Source organism: Pithys albifrons, chromosome 14 (assembly GCF_047495875.1).
Source record: "Pithys albifrons albifrons isolate INPA30051 chromosome 14, PitAlb_v1, whole genome shotgun sequence".
In the NCBI taxonomy this organism is placed as follows: domain Eukaryota; kingdom Metazoa; phylum Chordata; class Aves; order Passeriformes; family Thamnophilidae; genus Pithys; species Pithys albifrons.
Window position 1 is genome coordinate 14,492,181 of NC_092471.1, and position 20,709 is coordinate 14,512,889.

General features: G+C 38.5%; 2 long non-coding RNA genes across 2 annotated transcripts in view; both read left to right on the top strand.

The window, feature by feature from the left end:
* Positions 1-349: 349 nt before the first annotated feature.
* On the top strand, positions 350-10,730 carry LOC139678511 (uncharacterized). The gene is made up of 3 exons (XR_011699041.1): positions 350-528; positions 2,956-3,103; positions 10,638-10,730. It is a non-coding gene; the product is annotated as an uncharacterized lncRNA (long non-coding RNA).
* Positions 10,731-14,097: 3,367 nt separating this feature from the next.
* Positions 14,098-20,709, top strand: part of LOC139678510 (uncharacterized) — a 49,141-nt gene continuing 42,529 nt past the window's right edge. Inside the window, exon 1 of the long non-coding RNA XR_011699040.1 lies at positions 14,098-14,168. This is a non-coding gene — a long non-coding RNA (uncharacterized lncRNA). The remainder of the gene's footprint in view (positions 14,169-20,709) is intronic.

Consider the following 20,709-nt stretch of genomic DNA (forward strand, 5'->3'; position numbering starts at 1 on the left):
CTTTTCTGGAGAAGGATTGCAAGCAAAAGGGAATGTTCAGTTGGTTTGTGAAGTGGAGGCAGCACATATTTCTAGGCTTTGAAGAGCTGCTTTGACTAGAATCCTTGAAATAGTTGCCCTACCCTCTTTCAGTAGTTTGGGTTTGGAAATGATGATTTGTGTTTTTGTTATGCTTTTGTGTTGCCAGTTCTGCTTTTCATGTTTACTATTACAGTAGCAGCTACAGAATCCTCCCACAAGCAGAGTCTCACTGTTCAAATGTGACACTCCCTGCCCTGAGGAATTTAAAGTCAAAAGGGTGGGACAAACTGAAGGAAAAAAGGAATTTATAATCCAAAGGCTGGGACAAGCTGAAGGGAAAGGAATAGTACCCTCTGAACTGAGAAAGAGCAGCTTTTTAAAACCATGCAGGACTGCAGCCATTAAGTCGATCTGGGACAGCTGGAGGTTTGTACACGTGGAAGTTACTGCCCCATCAGTCAGGATGTGAATTTACAGAGCACTGGCAGCTCTCCTCTGGCCTCCCAGGTGGGTACTATATGTGAAGGTTTTTATTCCCCTAGAGCAGCTTGTGAGGAGTGTGCTGTAAATGACTCTGTGAACGCTGCTTCTGGCACAGGTCACAGCATCCTTGAGGCTGCTGTAAATGACCCAGTTCCGTGCCTGCCCTGCTGTCCCACCGCGAGGAGGGATCACCTGGGCACGCAGTTTCTGCCCATTTGGCTCTGCAGCTCTGAGCCACAACAGAAATGCTCTCCTTTGGGGCAGCTTGGGAGGTTACGGTTCCTTAGTTTGCCCTTACCCAGCTGCATCAACAGCAAAGGAATTTCTGAAAGAGCTGCTTGTAAAGGTGGAGGTTTCAAAGGAACTCGTTTACCTGAAAGCTTTCTCCTCAGCTGTCTAAGGCTGGGGTTATATCTGGAGGCCACAACCGTATCAATCTTCTTGACTGGGAATCAGAATCCAAACTTGGCATTGGAATGTTTTTCTCTACTAACAGGCTTCTGCAAGTCTAGTCTCCAGCAATCCCCTGAAAGTAGCACATAGCAATGAGAACATTGGCTTTTTAAATTGGGCAAAGCAATTCTTTAGCATTTAGGAACATATGTTCTGCAATCAAAAATACATGGTAATTTTGAAATTATTTTTTTTGTATTGTCTTCCCCCATTTATCTGAAAGCTGTTTTCAGGAACTTTAGCTATTTAGAGTACAGTAATACAATTTATTTTCTTTCTGAAGACTATATGAGCATTTGGGAGGAGCACCAAGAGATGAAAATTTTGTTTATGAGCATGCACATTAAGTAGGAAAAGAACTACTTTGGGCAATTTCTGGGATAAGCCACAAGACTCATGCAGTTGAAATCTGTCACTCAGCTGTGCAGAAGGACAAAACCTGCTGCGTTCCCTATGCCTCCCTGTGCAGTGCCAAATGTCTGTAGGACCTGCCTGCTGAAGGAAGGAGAGGGAAGCATTTGAGCATGTAGCACTGCCAAAAACTGCTGAACTACTGTTCTGAAGGATGGGTGTTTGCAAAGCACTGGAATCCTCTCCTCATTATTGCTATCCGATTGCCTGGGTGACCCAAGGGATTTACTGTCAGAACTGCAATGATTTTGCATGGATCGAAGACTTTTATTCTGGCCTTGATTCCTTTTCCTCTGTCCAGCTCTGTAGTAATTTGTCTGGACCAGATGTTGCTTGGCAATCTGTGCTTGACTTCCAAGTTAGATGCTCTTTATCTGTCATTATATATTGATTATATAAAGAACATCTCAACTTTCTGCACAACAAGCTCTGTCAAAATTGTTGCAAGATGCAGTGATAGTACATTTTGTTGTCTAAAGAGGTACTTGGTGTTCTTCCAGCTTTTTTCCCTGTATGTCCTGTTTCCATTTATCATCCTTTATGTGTTGTCTGCTATACCACTTCCCCAACCAGCATCCAAACTTTCAGCTGGATGAATCAGCACAGACTAAACACAAGTGTTTTGGAACAACTTCTTTTGTAAACTCCAATTCCAGTAGTGAATTGCTATTTTAAGTTAAACATTGTAACACTCTTAAATTTTACATTTGGGCTGAGCTTTATCAAACAAAATCTTTGAGAGGGAGAACTGCCAGTTATGATTTCAGAATCATAACTGATAATTATAATGTGACTCTCTTAATGTGAGCAGCAAATGGAGTTGAGGGAAAGCTCTTTCTGAACAGACAATACTGTCAGCAATATTCTCTCAGATTAGCTGTTGTGAGAGTGCACTCTGCCTGCCTGCACTGTTGCTTTCCTTCCCCTCATCCCAAGACATCGCATGCTCCATGCATTTCTCATCCCTCATGCACCAAACAGTGAGCACAGAATCCGAGCCTGAGCTTTAATTAAATGTAACAGTGCATATAATCTCCATTCTAGGAAGGGACAGCTGCTGTACCTCACAGGATGAAAATCGTACCAACCCGACTTGGTGCAGTTCCAAAGCACTGCAGAAGTCTCTGCAGTGCCAAAAATGTCAGAGTTACACTTAATTCTGTGCTGCTTCTGGGCTAATGCACTCAGGCACCTCTGCAATGCACTGGTGAGGGATTCTGCTGCACAATTTGATGCATGTTTGTCTGGGTGTGTCTGTGCCCAGCATGCTCACAAGTACTGCTTTCTTTCTAGAAGAGTTACTTGAATGTATTACTTGATAAATAATTATAGTTAAATACTTAAATTCTGCTATTAATAAGACTAGTGACAATGGATTGTACTGTTAGATAGAATCCTATTTTCAGTTGTGAGGTTCATAAGTTCCTTTAATTAATGAATTTATTTATTAATTGAGAATATCTTTACTACCTTAAAATTTTCATAAAAAAGGCATGAGTTTGGCTGTTTTATTCAGCCACAGGTATTTTAAAATTATTTTTCAAGAGTTTGTACATTACTTTTTCATCTCTCTTATCTTCTTTGCAGAAAACCTGATGGAAATGAATCCACCAGTGTACAATTCCATCCCTTTCACAGGTAGATATGATTTCTTTCAAGGAAAGCAGACACTGGGATTTTAGATTGACCTGCTACCATTCCAGTCTCCATTGGAATTCTTAATATTTGCCATCAAGTAAGTCGAGTCATCATGTAAGTTAATAACATTCTCACACTCTAATACTTTCCTAACAAGACGTAGAAGTAATAGTTACAGTGCATTTAATAAAATCTTTCCATTATTGCAAAAGGAGAAAACAAAAACCCAACTACTTTTGTGAGATCTTAGCTTCCTGATGGAAACAACTTTGTCATGTATGCCATTTTAGAAGGGAATATAAAATGAAAACAGGTTCTATATTGTGCTGACAACAGAGGAATGAGCTGACCATAGTTCCAGCATATGTATGAACTTTCAAGAACGAAATAAATTTATCAGGGTGTTTGTACCTTAATTGGAACCAGACACACTAGTTCCTTCACTCTGCCTGGTGCAGGCTCCTCCACTTTGATTCGAGTGCCCAGTGGCATTGCCGTGAGTACCAGTGAGGATGAACAGCAGCAAATATTATGCAGTTTGCATAAAAGTACCTGCCTGGGAGTAAGTAAAGCACAAATTTGGTACCCCTGATTTACTGAAGCCAGGAGTGCACCTTTGAGAAACTGTGTCAGCTGAAGAGGGGGTTGTTCAGCTGCTCCCCAGGGAAAGTGAGCAGGTTTGCAGGGAGCTGTGCTGGGAAAGGGCCTGGTGCCAGACCCACCCCCTGAGCACCCTGAGCTGCAGCAGCTCAGTGAAGGCTGCGTAGGCTGCAGGGAGGCAGTGGTTGCCCATCTTCAGATCTCCACTAAGCGATATTTTATTTCCTTTTAAAGCATTCTCATTCCAGAACTCTCTCTTAATCTCTGCCTTAGTTGACATTTTTGCACAACTGTCCTTGCAACTGTCCCTCATGCCCCAGTGTGCCCAGGGCTGCCACTGCTTTCCTGTTGCTACTGGAGTTGCAAGCCTGCATTAGAAGGATTTATCTGAAACCTGCTTTGGATATGACTTGGTGCTGTTTCATTTTACAAATCAAGGGCAACCTCATTCCCTTGCATGAGAAGAAAGGTGTCATTTTCCAAAGTTCCTCAATTCAGAGTGATAGAAGTCTTGCAGCCTTTCTTTACTGAATTAAAATCTGCTTATTCATCTTTCAGTACTTTTTGAGTACAACAATTCACTTTAGCCTCTAACATGCAAAGGCATCAGTAGTTGCTTCCGCTGCTATGATCATCTAAGAAAAATTTCAGAAAAACACGTTTTTACAAGAGTTTTAATTTCTTTTATCTATCTCATGTTGTTTTTATTGAGAATTTCAGCAGCATTATAAATGCTGTGTCATGTCCAGCATCAAAATAGTAGCACTGAATTTTTGTTTCACCCTACCATTTTAGGTGTTTAAATCGAAATTTTTATAGAGCTATACCAGATACCTACTGAAACAGGATTGACTGCAGTGATTCTCTCTTTTTTTTTTTGGTTGTTTTTTTTATTTTGGTATTTGTTTGGGTTTTGTTTAGCCCTGAAAAACACTACTCTCATGCTGGTGAAAAAAATATGCATCCCAGATACACATATAAAATTCTCATAGTAAATTTGATCAGGTGAATGTGAAATATTTATTCACAGTCAGTTCTATAGGCTGAATATGAATAAGGGATGCTGGCCATTATTCTGGTATTGAAACACGTCTCTGACCAGAGTTGGGCCCTTAAGAAAGGAATTTTAAACTTTTCATTAGTTTCCTATATACCTCTATCATACCTGCTATAATCCAAAATTATATTTTAAAGGTTTTGTACTGCAGAGTGAGTTGTTAAGCAATTATTTCTTAAAGCACTTAACCTTTGTCTGTTATTATATTTGTCAAGAAAGGAATGACTCCAGCTCTCACACACCTGGTCAGGTATACTCAGTCATTTGTAACTTCATTAAGGGGGATCTCTAATGGCAATTTCAGTTTTATCTTGCATTTTTACTAATTTTATCCATAGGATATAATTTTCACATATGCTGGCATGCTATGTGCAAGTAAATGTTTTCATTGACCCTAGATTTCATTAAACCTCAATTGTTTTCTGGTCAGATTCTCATATGCTTTAGCGACTGCCCATCTCACTGTCCTCACTTTGAGGACTTTTCTGAAATTGCTACACTTCTGTTTTAGCACCACATCTTAGAGCTGTGCAGACAAAGTTCAAGCTCATAATAAAGTGTTTCTAAATGAAGTTTATACTGTATCTGTTTTCCGTCTTGACTTTTATCAAGAAGAAAACAATATAAGTGGATATTTTATGCTGTACCTTGAGTGAATCCTAAAGAGAAGATTTTTGTTGCCTGTGCATTTTTCCAAAGCTTTGTTTAATGTCTTTCCCTGATTCCCACCTCCCTCTCATCTCTGCAGTTAAAATATGAGCAGTCTGATCTGTAAATCAGCATTATCGCCTCGTTTAATGCAGATACTGGATGTAGATTTTGTAGACTGAAATAATGTGTTCATTTATGTTACTTTCCTATGAATTAAGCAAATATTTGGGTTTCAGTGAGGTTTGGTTGGGTCCCTTTTCACTTCAGTGGGGAGGGAAACAACAAGGCACAATGCATAAGCAAGTTCTTGTCTTGGGAAGAACAGTTAATGAAATAGGCAGACTTTTTAATTCTGTTGTAAAGTCATGTATGCATCAGGAACAAGATGTTTACAAATGAATTTTCATTAAAAATAATTAAAAAATAATGAAAGTGAAAATTTAAAGTGAAAGCCATATTAAGGGGCAAGAGTTCAAATTAGTTAACACACTGAAAGAGGTCAGCGTTGAGCAGACAGGTAAACCAGTTTATTCCATGAGTTCAGTCTGCTCTTATTTGACAGTGCTAATGACAAGTTGCTGCTTTGGTCTAGTTTTGCTTGCAACTATAATTTCAGAAAAAAGAAACAGTAGATTTATGAACTTCATGATTATTTAACTATTTTTTCTTATACAATTTTAATAGTGCCTTTCATCTCTGATAAATGGTAGTAATACCTGTGTTCTAGTTTCTGGTAGAATCTGATTGAGATGCTTAATAGAGGTCACAGTTTGCACAGTCTAATAAGAATTCTGCCTGGATTACAGTGAATTAAATATCAAAATACACTTTCTTATTTAACAGCATCACCACAAGGTTTGAAAGACCTAAGATAGAATGAAGGCATGTCAGAGGGTTCTGATGCAATGAACTCCTTTAGAAATATTTTGCCTCTGGACAGACTCAGAACAAGGCTCAAATAAGACAAAAAATTTTTGTCTTTAATGCAATAACTAAGATATATCACCTATCACCTTTTTGAATCATCCAAGTGAAGATAAAATCATTCACTGATATACTTCCAACTTGCACATGCTTTTAAAGGACTGAAAGACTGGGAACCCAGTCATCAGAGAATTAAAAATATCCCCTGCAACAAGCTCCTCAGTCTTCAAATTGCAGTGTGTATTGTTTGCTTGGCAAACACTTATTCTCAGATATAACTGGCTGGACTTTTAAGGAATACTTTGTTACATCAAAAACAATATTTCTGTGAAATACAGTTGAGGAACTCATTGTTCTTGTAATCTTGGATATGTCAATAGATCTTTTCACATCATATTAAATACATAAGATGATAAGATTTATATATATATATATATAGAGAGAGAGAGAGAGATGCATACAATAACTAATCTCTATTTTAATGGTTTACTTTGACATTAAAATGTGACACTGTTTTCATACAACATTGATTAGTGATTTTTAAGCAAACATTGGCAAAGCTGTGTGAGCCAAATGTCCAAATAAGAAAGTTCCTGTGGTGCAGACCCGCACTTGCTGTGTCAGGCTCAGTTCCTGTCCAGCACTTTGACTCCTGACAATCAGCCCACCAGCTCTGGCAGCTGCCTGGGAAATAGTGGATGTCAGTCCCCCAGGAGCAGCATTTGGATTGCAAAAAGTCAGTGAAGTATTTAGGAAAAAATGGTATTTAAAGGTAGTCAAAAAAGTTACCCACTGTTTTTCGGTGTGGTTTTTTTTTTTTTTTTTTTTTTTTTGTCCAAGTAGTACAGCATTGTTCCACATAAATGAATTTAGAAATATTCCTTTCTTAGTGAAATCAGCATGAGGGAGATTTGAAAAGTAACAGTCTTTTCTATTTTTTTTTCCTATGGAAATAATAGTGGAGTCAAGTGGAAATGGACCATTTTTAATTATTTAAACCAAGCAACATTGATATGAATTATTGATTATAGCAGAGTTAACATTTCATTTTCTTCATTCTTATTTTTTATTTCACTTTGCAGCAAGACACTGAGGAATAGAAAAATATGAATGTTTACTGAAACAAAAATACAGCAAAACCAAGCTAATTTCTACTTCAAAGAGAGAGAAAGCAAAATTTGATCCAAATTTGAGATTTAAAAATCAGATACTGACTGGATTTTATGGGAAGAAATTTCCAGGAAGTGGAAAAAACCAAAAAAAAACCACACAAAAAACCCCACAAAAAACTTCAAGAAAAATAACATGGAAAAAAACCCCCATCACCTCAATTTGTTAGCTGCCTGCATGGTAAATGTTTTTTAATCTTTCTATTTGCCTGCAGAAGAAAAGGATCAGATACTATTCAGAATTTCTCAAAAGAGAATGAAATATTCTGGGTAAAGCTAAAACATTCCTTTAAATTTCTAGTTTGTGAAAAAGGGATTTCTGCAGGGAATCATTTTAATGAGAAATTCTTGAGTCACTTTATTCAGCGTGTAGGGAAGACAGGCCCATAATGCTCCGTAATTTGAACTGTGCCCTTAATGTTGAGCCATGCAATCTGTATTCAGACAGCTCAGAGGAGAAAGGATTAGCACTGAACAAGGATTCTCACTCCCAGCACCTGTGGTCTTAAATTCCCCGTGTGTGTTGTCACAGTCACAGGTGACACACAGCCCACAGAAAGAGGCGCATGTGACCAGAGCAATGTAAGGCTTTACTGTTTAGCAAGTCACACAAAGATTCCAGAAACCTTCAGATTGAGTCCCTGCTTCTTGTTCTGTAGGTATTTAAGAAAATGTAGTAATTCAGGGTTCATTTCCCACCCGTAAAATAATATTTAATAATTTGCCTCAAAGAAAAAATGGAAAGGTAATCAAAAAAACTCAAAAAAAACCAGAAGAAGAGAAGAGGAAAATACTCCATAAATCTCATCTGGTAATGGGAGCAGCTGGAATTATTTAAGAAAGGAAACCATAAATGAGGTCACAAATGTGGCTGAGGAGGCCTGTCTGAGTTTAGCCCTTTAAGTTCCTGTGCCTCATGACATCACAGGGGTTCAGGCAACTTGCTCCAGCTTTTTGGTTTTCTTACCACAGGGATTAATCCTGGACTTTTAGGGATTTGGCCTTGGCAGTGCATGAGCTGCTTGGCTGTCAGGGACTCCTCTGCACCTTTCGGTGTTCAGAGAGGGTAAAGGCATATGTGAAATCATTCTTAACTTCCATCAGGTTGTTTATTGGGAGCCCAGTTCTTCATCATCCTCAGACATCATGAAGTAGAGAGAAGTATGCTCTGCAAGATAATGTCTTTACTTATTTGAGGTGAAAGTAAATGAGCCCCTGGAATTGCATGCCTTTGGTTTTGTTATTTACAATGGCTGCAGCATATATGGAATTAATTTTGATCAAGATCTTGACCTTGTTACCCAAAAAGTTTTTAATTAATTATGTTAACTAGAGACAAGCTGTTTAGTTTAGTAAGGAGCTGGGAAGAACAGGTTGTATCTGTATTTCTGATAGATCATGAGTGTGGAGCAGTGTCTGACTATTGCTTCAGACTGAGTATATGCTCAGATCTTGATTCCTTTGCCTAACGAGGGAGAACTTTGGGGTTTAGCTTCTGCTCACAGGGAAATGAAATGCATGTGATTCTCCTCAGTGTGAATATGGCTGACTGTGTTCTAATAAGTCTTTGACCTCTTGGCTGACTTCTTGAAAGCCGTTGAATGCTCTTAAAGATATTAAATACCCGCATGTCATACAAATTAGTTGACCACAAGAGGATAACTTCTGTATTGTAATTGAGTAATGTGATAGTCCCATTTGTCAGAGGATCTACGAATTGTCATTGAGAGCAAGGCTGCAATGTGAGGTCACACTATTTATTAGGGATCAGAAAATCTGAATTCAGAGAGAGACAGAGCATACACCTCAAATTTTGTAAGTCTTAGCAGAAGTTTATATGTTATTAGAGGTCAGAAATATAATTCTCAAAATCTCCAATCTAGAGACTACACCAGAGACTACTTGAGTCTCTTTGAGACTCGTATTTGAGTGTTCCTTTTCTTTACCAGTTTTGAAGAGAGATGCTACATCTACATCCTTTTACTCTGTAAACCCTTTACAATTTTTTAAAGACAGTCTTGTTAGTTCTTTAAACACTTTGTGATGGAGTTTTCCAAGTGCTTTGAAAACTTTCCAAAGAAAAGGACTGAGTAGAAGTATACCTGGTTCTCTTCATGTACAGCACATCATTTCTCTCTGTAGAGGGAGGTGAAATATTAGTAGACATTAGGAAATCCACTTCTTAAAATATGGAATTTCAGCAGAAAAGGATTCCTATGGGAACTGTCAAGTCAACCTGACTAATCTCTGAGGCTTTGTTTTTTTTTTCAATTTGTTATAACTGGAGATGTTTTGGGCAGCTTTTCTAAAGATGGGAGCTTAAGATTTGTAGGTTCTGTCAGTCCCTGCAGACTATGAAGGTGAATCCAGTGATATTGAGGTAGCGAGGAATTCATGGATTCATAATGCCAGTGAGGAATGAGAAGTGAACTCCTGGGATTATTTAAGTCTCATCCAAAATTTTGGAGTTGCACAGATGTGAAGCATAGCATGTGAAGTTCTCAAAATTCAGACCAGTTAATTTAGCCTTTAATGGAAGTGTTTAGGTTTTGCTGAAGCCTTAAGGGAAATAAGTGATACTCGTTTTGCTTGCCTTGTAGAGAGCTATTGCTGCTAGTCCCTGTATGTTAAAATCTGTTTCACCATCCAAATTTAAGTGAACTGTAGGTGAATATTGAAAACACTTGCGTGATGAAGTTATTAAGATTTTCAAATCTTCCAAGGGATAGTCATTTGTGCTGACACTGAAAAGTCAAGTAGTATGCCACAGGATACAGCATATATTCTGAATTGGCAGAATGAAATATGACTGCTGCTGCATGTAGTTATAAAGTGAGAATTTAAAACTTTAACTCAGGCCAGGGTCCAAAGGGAATTATGCTTGATATAAAGATAAGACATAAGAAGTGAAATAATTCTGAGAAAATTCCATGTTTGGCATATGTATAACTGGTGTTGTATATGGCAGAAAATTTGCAATCAAAATATTTTCACTTAAAACATGAAAATATTTCTGTCAATACTGTGTCATTTTGGTCTTCTACACCCAAGGAGCGCAGAATGCACTTTTAAGCAAAACTGGTTATAATACATGCAAAGCATCCATGAAATAATGCATTTTCCACTGCAAATAAAATTACATTTTGGGAATATTAAGCTGATAATACTTGAAAGCCTCATTGAAGGAGTGAAAATTATATTCTCAAATGCCTTTCACTTGTGCCTTGCAGTTCAGTGTGGAGGCTGGGAGAGGAAGCATAACTGATCATGGAGGCAGTGAGCACCTGAGGACTGATATGGACTTTGCCTCCCCAGCAAAGGTGCCTGAGTGGTGAGGAATGGGTAAATTTTACCAGATTTTTCTTCTTGGGATAATCATACAGTTGCAATAGCTCCTGTTACCATTAAGTCAGAAAAATGTAAGAATTGTGAAAATGTAGTAGGTTGCTAGAAAGAAAACTTGTTGAGCCTTAATTCTAGTCTTATTTTTAAAGGAGAGTAGAAATACCATTTTCAGAGGGGAGCTGGGCTTCTCAAGAAAAGAGGTGATATTAGGTTCTTGGTCAGACAAATCATGCTATTGAGGGGTGTTATTTAAAACAAGCCTGAAGGTTCTAGGAACAGTTGAGTCAGATAATGGCACATTGATGATTTCAGAAACAGAAAGCTGGAGCTGTACCTCAAAGCTGGACTTAGATCTCACTGGGAGAGCTTGGAGGGTTTTAATCCTCCCCCGTAAGTCTCTTCTGTTCTCCTCCTGCCCACTGTGCTGGCAGCTCCCAGGATCCTGGCTGCTGCCCAGCAGTGCTGCTCCTCTGAAACTGCAGAAATGTTTGACACTGCATAGCCCCCAGGCCAAAAAAAAAAGGGGTTTCCATGGCTGCAGTGCCAGGCTGTGCCCACCTGCAACCCCTGGTGAGGCTTGGAGGCAGGAGAGCAGGGAGAGGTGTCCGTGCAAACTCGTCTCCCTTTTCCTCCCAACACTGGGGCTGTGCCTGCTGGAAGTGAGCCAGGCTTGAAGAGGAGCAGATGGAGTTTAGAAGCAATCTCTGGGAAGGACACTATTGCAAATAGTTCTTAGTCTACCAATGAAACTGAAACTCACAAGTTTCCCTGCAGAAAGTTTAGCTTTGCACAAAGCAAAGCCAAAGAAAACACAAAAAGTCATTTTCCACTTGGAAACTGTTTGGTTTGAAGTCTGTCAATAACTACTGTAAAATCTTCATGCTGCTGCTCTGGACAATATTCTTCTTTGTGCACAGGCTGCTAAAATATCATCTGCCACTTGGTCACCTGGGGGATGTCCTACCTGTAACCTCCCAGTGTTGGTTACAGCCAGGATTGGCACTCTGGAAGGAAGGGCACAGAGCTTTGAGGTCTAGTTTAGCTGTTCTTAAATGTCACCAAATGTATAGCTGTGTCTGCAGTTTGGTTAATGAGCAACACAAGGCAAAGAATGCCCTGGCCTTTCCTTAGAGATACTGTGGGGTTTTCCAAGGAGAGCACAGAACACTTTTTCCCAAGTGGTGAATTACCTAATTTCAGTAAATTGCCTCCTTTCTGAGTTGTACAAGCAACTTTCTTTTATAGCTCTACAAGGAGATAGTGCCAGGTGCTACATATAGTGCAGAAAATACATTCTGGTGCCAGTTGCTCCCAGACTAAAAAAACCCCTCAACGTTTCTCTTTTTTAAAAACAAGTAATTTCGTCAATAATTTTCTGAGCCAATGAGGAAGCAAAGAATATCAGCCTGCATACCAGTTTCAGGCACAGTAGTAACTTCACACAGAAACATTAACAGCAGCTTTTATTATTGATGTTTTTGATCTACTTTGTGGAGACAGAGCAGCACTAATCAGTTGATTTGACTTCCTCTGAAGTAGTTATTGTAAAGCTTATTTGGGAAGAAGATAAGAAACATGAGATGTCTTTGCTCTGGAAAGGGAAACAAAAGAAAGGGTTGTATTACTTTTTTCTGTAATCTTTTTTTTCCCTTTGTTCTTTTTTCACTTTTTTTTTTTTGAGAGGCGAGGGGGATGCTGATAGTATCAGTTAATAATAAGAATGAAGTGTGAGCTAAATTTCATTCATGTGTAGAAAATGGAGGGGAAGTGATATTGTAGGTGAGCGTTCATACCTATTGATCATACCCCTGCCAAATGCAGGTGGTTGTTACAAGTCTTGTATATAAAGAAAATTCTTTCAAGTAGTAGACGATCTAAGAAAAAAGCAGGATTGCATAATTTTGAGGGTCAGGCTCTGCAAGGCAGCACTTGCTGGTCTAAGTCTTCTAAGTGCAATCTGCATCATTTTACCTCATCCTCCAAAAATATTAAAAATATAGTTTTAAAGGTGAGGTTTTTAATGTGAGATGGTCCTGGACTTCTGTAGGAGTCTGATCTGGACTCAAAGATGTCTTAGCTTCATAAGACATTAATCACATAGTCTGTGTTCAAATAATTGCATATTTTTGACTTTCACATGATTTTGCTCTTTTACTGCACTTCTATAATTTTCCAAATTTGTTTGATGGGACAAAAAATACTATTGTCTGTGAGAAAAATAAGTCATGGTTTCTGAAGCATAAATAAGTCTGTAGTCATACTATGTGGAGGCAATGTTTTATCCAGCTTTGTTACCTTTATTGGCACTGATTGTTAATTTATAACAAAGCTATAGTTTGGAATCAGAATATATATGCTTCAGTTTAAATTGAGCTGGAGCCTGGTACTAACAGCGTGTTTGTCCTCTCTGGAAATACAACTCTGCAAAAGGCTGCTGTACTATTCATTCATTCATATATGTGAACAAGAGATATTTTACAGGTATTGTCTCAACAGCATTAAGTAAAATGAGTACCTGGAAGAACTGAGTTACTATTAATATGTACAGAAACTTTATGAGTAAATAACATCTGCATATCTCTGGAGATGATTTATTTCAATCTAGCTTGAATGCAATTTTTCCATTTGCAAACAAATTTGATCAAAGACAATAAACAGTGCTGGAGTCTTAATGTAATCCTATTACCTATAAGTCAGTACAGAAAGCAGCAATGCAGATGCCTAACAAAAGGCAGAGTAGCTTTTCACCTTTGCTGATAAATATTAGTGCAAGTCATGTAATTCGAATAATCAAGCAGAAAAATAAGAGAAAGTAATATCCCTAGTCTGGTCAAAACATAAACGGAAAGTAGATGAAAGTTGATGCTTTGAGGAAAAATGCATGCTAGATTTAATGTAAGAAATACTGATGTAGAAATGAAATTCAAAATCTAATAAAAATATAAAAATATCCTTTGATATCCTGGTATGCAGGAAAATGCAAACTGTTCTGAAATAAAGAAAATAAAGATCAGGCAGGATATACTTGCCATTTTTCTTTTTTCTTTTTTTTTTTTTTTTTGGTCTTACCATACCTATTTTTAAGGGGTTGGAGTGTTTATGGGGGTTTTAAGTACAAGCAACTACTATATGTCAGCTATTGAGACATTGAATATAACAGACTGAGGAGAAATTTCTTTTTATTTTTTCTACTGATCTTTCACCTTGGGCTTAATCACGGAACTGTGAAACTTTTAATCTCTAAAATGGCAGTAGTGTTAGCTTGTAAAAGTGTTGGAAGAGAGGAGTTTTATCACAGCTCTGAAGTTAACGAATGCTTTTATTTCTGCAGAGTGCTGTTGGTGGCACAGCTTGTCAGCCAGCACAGTGCAGGGCACACATGCTGCTGGTTCTGAAGAGAAGCCAAGACAGCAAAGGTAAGACTGTAGGACCAATCCTGGCTTGTGTTTGCCTTTGAGGGGGTCCCAAAGAAGGCTGTCAGTATGCAATGCAAGAATGTTGCAATAAATAAATAAATGCATGTGTGGATGTAACATTTTGGTGAAAAACACCACCCAACCTGTGAAAGGAAATCGAGTCCATTGTGTCTTCTGTTTCACAGGTGGGATTGTAATATTTCTACATTTTGTTTATAAGAAAATGACATACTTTTCCTGTCTGTCAACTGCACCTTATTTTTGCTAATGTGTCAATACTCAGTAGTAGGAAACAATGAAACTGAAGCAATTTTGCAGAAACCTATTAAAAAAGCCCCCTTCAGATTAAAGGAACAATCTCAAATGAACAGGATGACAGCAATTACTATCACAGTGGAAATTCCTCATCTTTACTGACAGGAGGGTCCCACCCATTGTGAAACCAAAGGAATAGTCATATCAAGAGAGATTGTTTCCACCACATCATGTTGATAGAAGAGCTCCAATCTGCTTGAAGGAAATATGAAGTTTTTTCTCTTCTCCACCCCTCTTGTCATGCACAGCTTCTGAGCTTTGAGAGCTCTTGCTGGCTGTCTCTGTCCAGGATGCAAAAGCTCAAAGTAATGTCATGTTTATTTTCTCCTTGAAAGAAGTTTTAGTAATATACTGGAATAAAAGGAAACAGCATGAGTCTGAAAAGGCTGCTGCTGGATCTTATTGCAACTTAATGGCTATTATTCTCTATTATCTTTCTGCTTTCAAACGTACTCCAGCCAAGGTCCAGCTTGTCAGTGTCATGTGCCTCAGCAGCACAGTCATGATCTCCTCTGAATGTCTGTATTCTGTTGTATATACAACACTAAAAAGGGGATCATCAGCTGCAGAAGTACCATGTATGACTATGTTACTCACTTTTGTAGAATTTTTTCTTTACTGTGTGTCCTTGCTGTTCTCTTTGAAAATTTTACTTTTTTTTTTTGACTCAATAAATATCCCTCTGTTCTCTAATCATCTTAGTTCTAGCTTTGGAGAAACTGCAGAATGTCAGTGACTAAGTTAGTTTGTTATCTTTCAAATATTTTCAATTGAGTGCAGCATGGTAAAGTGCACTGGTTGCTTTTCAAATGAGATCTCAAGGGATGATCCACCTGAGACAGAACTCCAGACTTAAGGACATGATGCACTACAACAGCAAATGCAGCTGTTCTGCAGTCTGCCCAGAGTGATAACTTCTGTCATGTGCAAATCCCCAGATTGTGCACTTTGGATAGACTGAAATTTGATACCAGATCAAGGACCCTCCCTTTAATCAAGGTCATGATATGGGAAGGTCCAGTGAGACCAAATGTACACCTCACAATGTACAAAACTCAGTTGGTTAAAACTTGGTTGTAATAATGCCAAGGTCATGGGTTCAATCCCTTATGTGGGCCATTGACTTGAGTTAGACTCAATGATCCTTGTGGGTCCCTTCCAACTCAGAATAGTCTGTGATTCTGTGAAAGTGTATGTGTATAGATATGCATGTAAAAATGTAGGATTGAATGTGTATAGGTCTTGTTGGTGGACTATTTTAACCTCTGAGTATACTGCAATGGATTCCAGAACATAGGCTACTAGAAAAATCAGCCAAAACAAACCAAGTGTATTGTTAAGGAAAATATCCAGCAGGATTACTTCCTGTCCTCAAATATCTATCTCCTTTATGAAACAAATTTCCTAGTCTTGCTATTTCAAAGAGTAAAATATAACTTTACATAACACTTTAGAAGATGAAGGAGCACTAGTCCATATTTCAGAACAGCATGTGATTATGGAATTTAATCCGAGTAGGCCAAACCTCTCAGGAGATTGCATCTGACTCAGTAAGACTTGGCAAACCTCTGAGTCAGAGAAATGTTTCTGCTTTTTCTGTTAAAAGCAAAAATACTCTTTCATTTTTCTGTTGGCTGAGGAAATTAATCTAATTTCTAGTCAGAGAAAAATGAAAGAATAGCCTGGCCTAAAAACAATTGGGTTAGTATGTTATATTTTATATCAGTGATATATTTTATACCAAAAAAATGAAGGACCTGAGAAGGTTTGTCTGTAACTCAGCTTTTCCATTTTAGCCTTCCCACTGACAAGTTTACCTGAAAATCAATATTTTACATTGAAAGAAATACATTCTTTGTCAGTAATATTCTCAAGCAATATAGATCTTGAAGAAACATGCCAACGTTTTCCAGGTAAATATTTGTAATGAATAATCTGTCTGAACCCCAGGGAACCTGCAGGTCTGGGAGCAATGGCCAGTTTGGGCAGTGCTGCTCTGGAGCTGCTCTTCTTCTCCCTTGGTGTTTTTATCCACGGTGTTTACCACAGGGCTGCATTGTTACTCCTCCTTTGGCAGCAGTGACTTTTCTTCTTGCAAATGTCAACCCTCAGCAAAAAGGCATCTCTTAAGCAGTAATTACACAGGTTGCCTTGCAGGAACGAAGCACTTAGTATAGAGAAAACCATGTCAGCTACTCTGGGAGCTTTTTATTTGTCCCAGTTTGTCCTGTGCAAATAGAAGGAGATGGTGGGGGTTTGGTTGAGCAGGGTGGGCACCCACAGAGCTGTGGGTGTGAGAAGCTGTCAATTGTTTCTTGTCTCTGCCGTCATTTTTTTATGGGGCATGTGTCACCTAAACTCTCTGTGCTTCTGGCCCTTTTGTGAAAAGAAGGTGTTCATACCTCCCTGTGTCTTGTAAAAGAACAAAACATGAAGTTTTCTTGATCCCATATTGAGGAGACAATGAACTGATTCCTGGATTCTTTGCACTCCTGAATAGAAAATCTCTAGGATTTAATCTTAAATAGCTCATCACTTCTTCTCACTGTGAACTTGGATTTTCTTCTCCAGGGAACTGGTAGTGGAAAGAAATCCATAATTATTGCATTCTACATCCATACAAGTAGTCTAGGTCTGAAAATATCCCATTGTTATAGGAGTAATCTCTCCAGAGGTAGACTGCCCAGCAGTTCCCAATATTTCAGCCCTGCATAAACCCTGATTTGATGTAAAAGTCACTAAAGTTATCATGAAGACAAAGTGAAATGATTCTCCTATGTCATGGTGGCAAATTGGAAAGTGGAAATTGGTTTTATTTTTAAAATTGCCATATTCTCCCTCTGTACTTAAAAACAAGTCCATTTTACTCTACATGTAAAGTAAAACAAAAGGTTTAATCTTCTGGAAAACCCATGACAGCTGTCCTTGGGGAATATAAGTCAGAATCTATGTTAGTAGGGAGCTTTGCTGCAGATGCTTGGAGATTCCAGCCAGATTTTATAAAAGGGAATTATGTCTTATTCTGAAGAAAATGTAGAAAAGACAGAACCCTATCCTCTCTCATCAGTGTGGAAAGTGTTCAGGTTACATATTGAATGTAAACGAAGTGCTCTGATTATTCATGCAATTTTATGAAAATTAGAACTTTTCTGTGAAATGTACAGCTAGAAGACTGTTTTTTTGCATCATGGTCTGAAAACAAATGTTCACACAATAAGAACTTCAAAATAGATCATCCTTGCTTCTTTATCTATGTATGGGTATGCATATAAATGTATGTGTAATTTAAAGGAAATCTGTTTTTATTGAGAATGAATATTGCTTCCCCAGCCCAGTTAAATTGCCGTTGCACTCCTCAAATCCTTTTGGGATATGGATCATCTTTTGTTGTGTAAGTATACACTCCAATGCAATACAGCCTTTATTATTACTGGTGACCACAGGACTACCTCAGCTTAGAGAATGATAATCAGGGGCCTTTTGGAATATTTAAATAGCAGAAAAATTAGTGCGTTTTTTTTCTCTGTATCCAGTTTGCTCAGTGTTTTACATAATAATGAAATTGTGAGAAGAGGCAGTATGTTCTTTCATTCAGTTATTCCTGTCCTTCTGCTGCCTTGCTGCAGAGCTGCCAATAGGCCACCCCAGCCTAATTTCATAATTTCAGCTCTCCAGCTGCAGCTGCTGAGCTGCTGACTCTGTGTTGGCTCTGTGGGTGAGCAGAGAATCTGCCAGTGCCACCACACAGCAGCAGCAGCCTAGAAAGCAGGTGCTTTCTCTGAGCTGTAATTCCCCATCCTTCCCCTGCCCTTCACGTTGCCCAGAGCAAGCACATGTGCCTCTGCCATCGACTGCAGTCAGAAAAGGCCAAGCCCTCTCTGGGACATGTGAAACAGTTACAGTGTGCAGTGCAACCCACTGTTCCCCTCCAGCCTTTCTCAGGATGTTGATCTGCTCCTACCTTTGTGTAAGGATCTGATCATTAACTTCCACTTCCAATTAGACCACTGGTTTTGAAACAACTCCCTTGCTTTGCAAAAATTCACTGTGAATCATGAGTCAAACTGAAAACCAAACAAAAATGCTCCACAGCTTATCACAGGCTTGTTAGAAAACTGTAAAACAAGTTTGGAACAGGAGTTGCGTGTTTTCCCAAGGAGAGAAAGAGAGTGAGTTTCTCTGAATCATTCTATGCACTTCACGATTCTACTTTTGGTCAGTGACTGTTATGAGCCATTGTGGAGATTTAGAGCTGTAATTGCTTGGCAAATAGAACAAGAAGTCTATGAATAACAAGGAAAAACAACTACATTTTACAACATTATTCTCATACTGTGTTTATACTCTGTAATGGTAACATACAGCATATCCCAGCCCTGGATCTAGGGGTCAATGCCCAGTGTGATGATGATCCTATGGTTCATTTCAGCAATGATTCAGATGTTTACACAGATAAGGGAGGATCTGAGTTTGCTGGTGATGCTTTTGCCTGAGTCTCCTTGTGAGGAATAAAAGTGATTTACTTATGTCTTTAAGAAAACTCATTTTTACTTTGTGCAGCACATTAAGATTATTGCATAGTTTAGTGTTTTCTTCAGTTTGCTTTAGCACATGTGTTTTTTCCCCTTTTGCAAGCAGAATCCTTATTCTAAGAGCCAGATTGTTTTCCAATCAGGCACTAAACAATTTAGAAGAATATATCATACAGAAACAAGTTTAGACACACACTCAGTGTTGTGTAATATTTCTCCTAAGGCAGTAGATACCACCCACACTGAAAGTTCAAGTACAGTGTCCAAAACTCATAAATTGTCTTTAGCTTTTTGTGTACTTCTCACTGTGTATTTTCATGTGTCTGTGCCACCATGGCTGCCTGTCAGGTACCTGGCACTTTATGGTTTAATCTACAGCTGTGAGAAGCTGTGAAAATGATATGTGCTGCCAGAAGAGCTGGTGCAAATTATTTTTCTGTCTGGTTAGAAAGAATTAATATATTGTGGCAAGCCATTGAAGTGAAATGGTCCAGAACCAAAGGATTGGAAGGGATGTAACAAAGTGGTGGAGTAGGTTTCCAAAGCACATGATCTCATACTGACAAACCAGGAGATGACATGGGAGCAAAGAGAGTGGTCTTCCAAAAGTATTCCAGGAAGATTCTGGAGGACTGCAGACCTCTAGGCCTCACTTCACCCCATCACTTGATGGAAGCTATGACTGAAATTGGAAAGTCTGTAAAAGTGAATCTTGTGATTTCAAGGGACATGCTTGTGTGTTTGTATATCTACATACATATGCATGTAAGTGACCCCAGGCTGATTTAACTAACCACACTTTATCTAGTACAGCAGTCATTTTCTCACCTCCATGTTTCACAAGTTCTACAAACAGCATTTCTATAACTGAAGCTAAAGCAAGGGAGGGGTTGCTCAGGTTTTGTTTCAAAGGGGTTTGTGTCATGAATGATTTCACCTTTTGTTACAAAGAGATAAGAAACATAAAAATAAAGGACTACAGGCACTGATGCACAGAGAACATAACAAGAATGTTTCCTGAGAAAATCCCCTGAAATTCAGCAGCCTATGTGCCAGATTTTCAAAGTGAGCCACAGCTGTATGGTTTAAAATCTTCTCTCATGTCTCCAGAAGAGATGGAAAAACAGAGAGAGAATCAATCCTTCACTTTTTAGAGTTCTGTAGCTCAAGAGGAAAGCTGTGAAATGCTTGATTCCAGTTTCCATAGCAGTCCAAGAGGGCAATTTAGCATTCCTCGGCATCATGGAAGGAATAAGAAGAGCAGAGGTAGAAAAGAACTAGATATTTAATAACTTAAAAAAAGTCATATTGTCATTGGCACATACTTATTTTCCACAGTATTTTCTTGGACTTGTGCTGAAATGGAAGCCTTTTAATAAAAGAGTTGATATCTTGCCATAAAAAAGGAATAAAGAAAAGCCATTTCGGACTATGTTTCACACACTGTGTCTGTGAGTGAAGAGTAATGAACTAGCTTGCCAAATCAACCTAGATAAAAGCAAAATAAACAATAAAACCACAAAACATTGTTAATAGGTAGTGCAACATGCCCTTTCTTTAGCTGTGTAATTCTTTTTTCTGGCATAGATTTTAAAATATTTGTTTTAGCAGGAGTATGAGGCCCCTGTGCTTTCTATATAAGCCTCACACAGGTAGTTTCCAATTACTGAAGCCAAGTGCTTGGCACTTCAAGA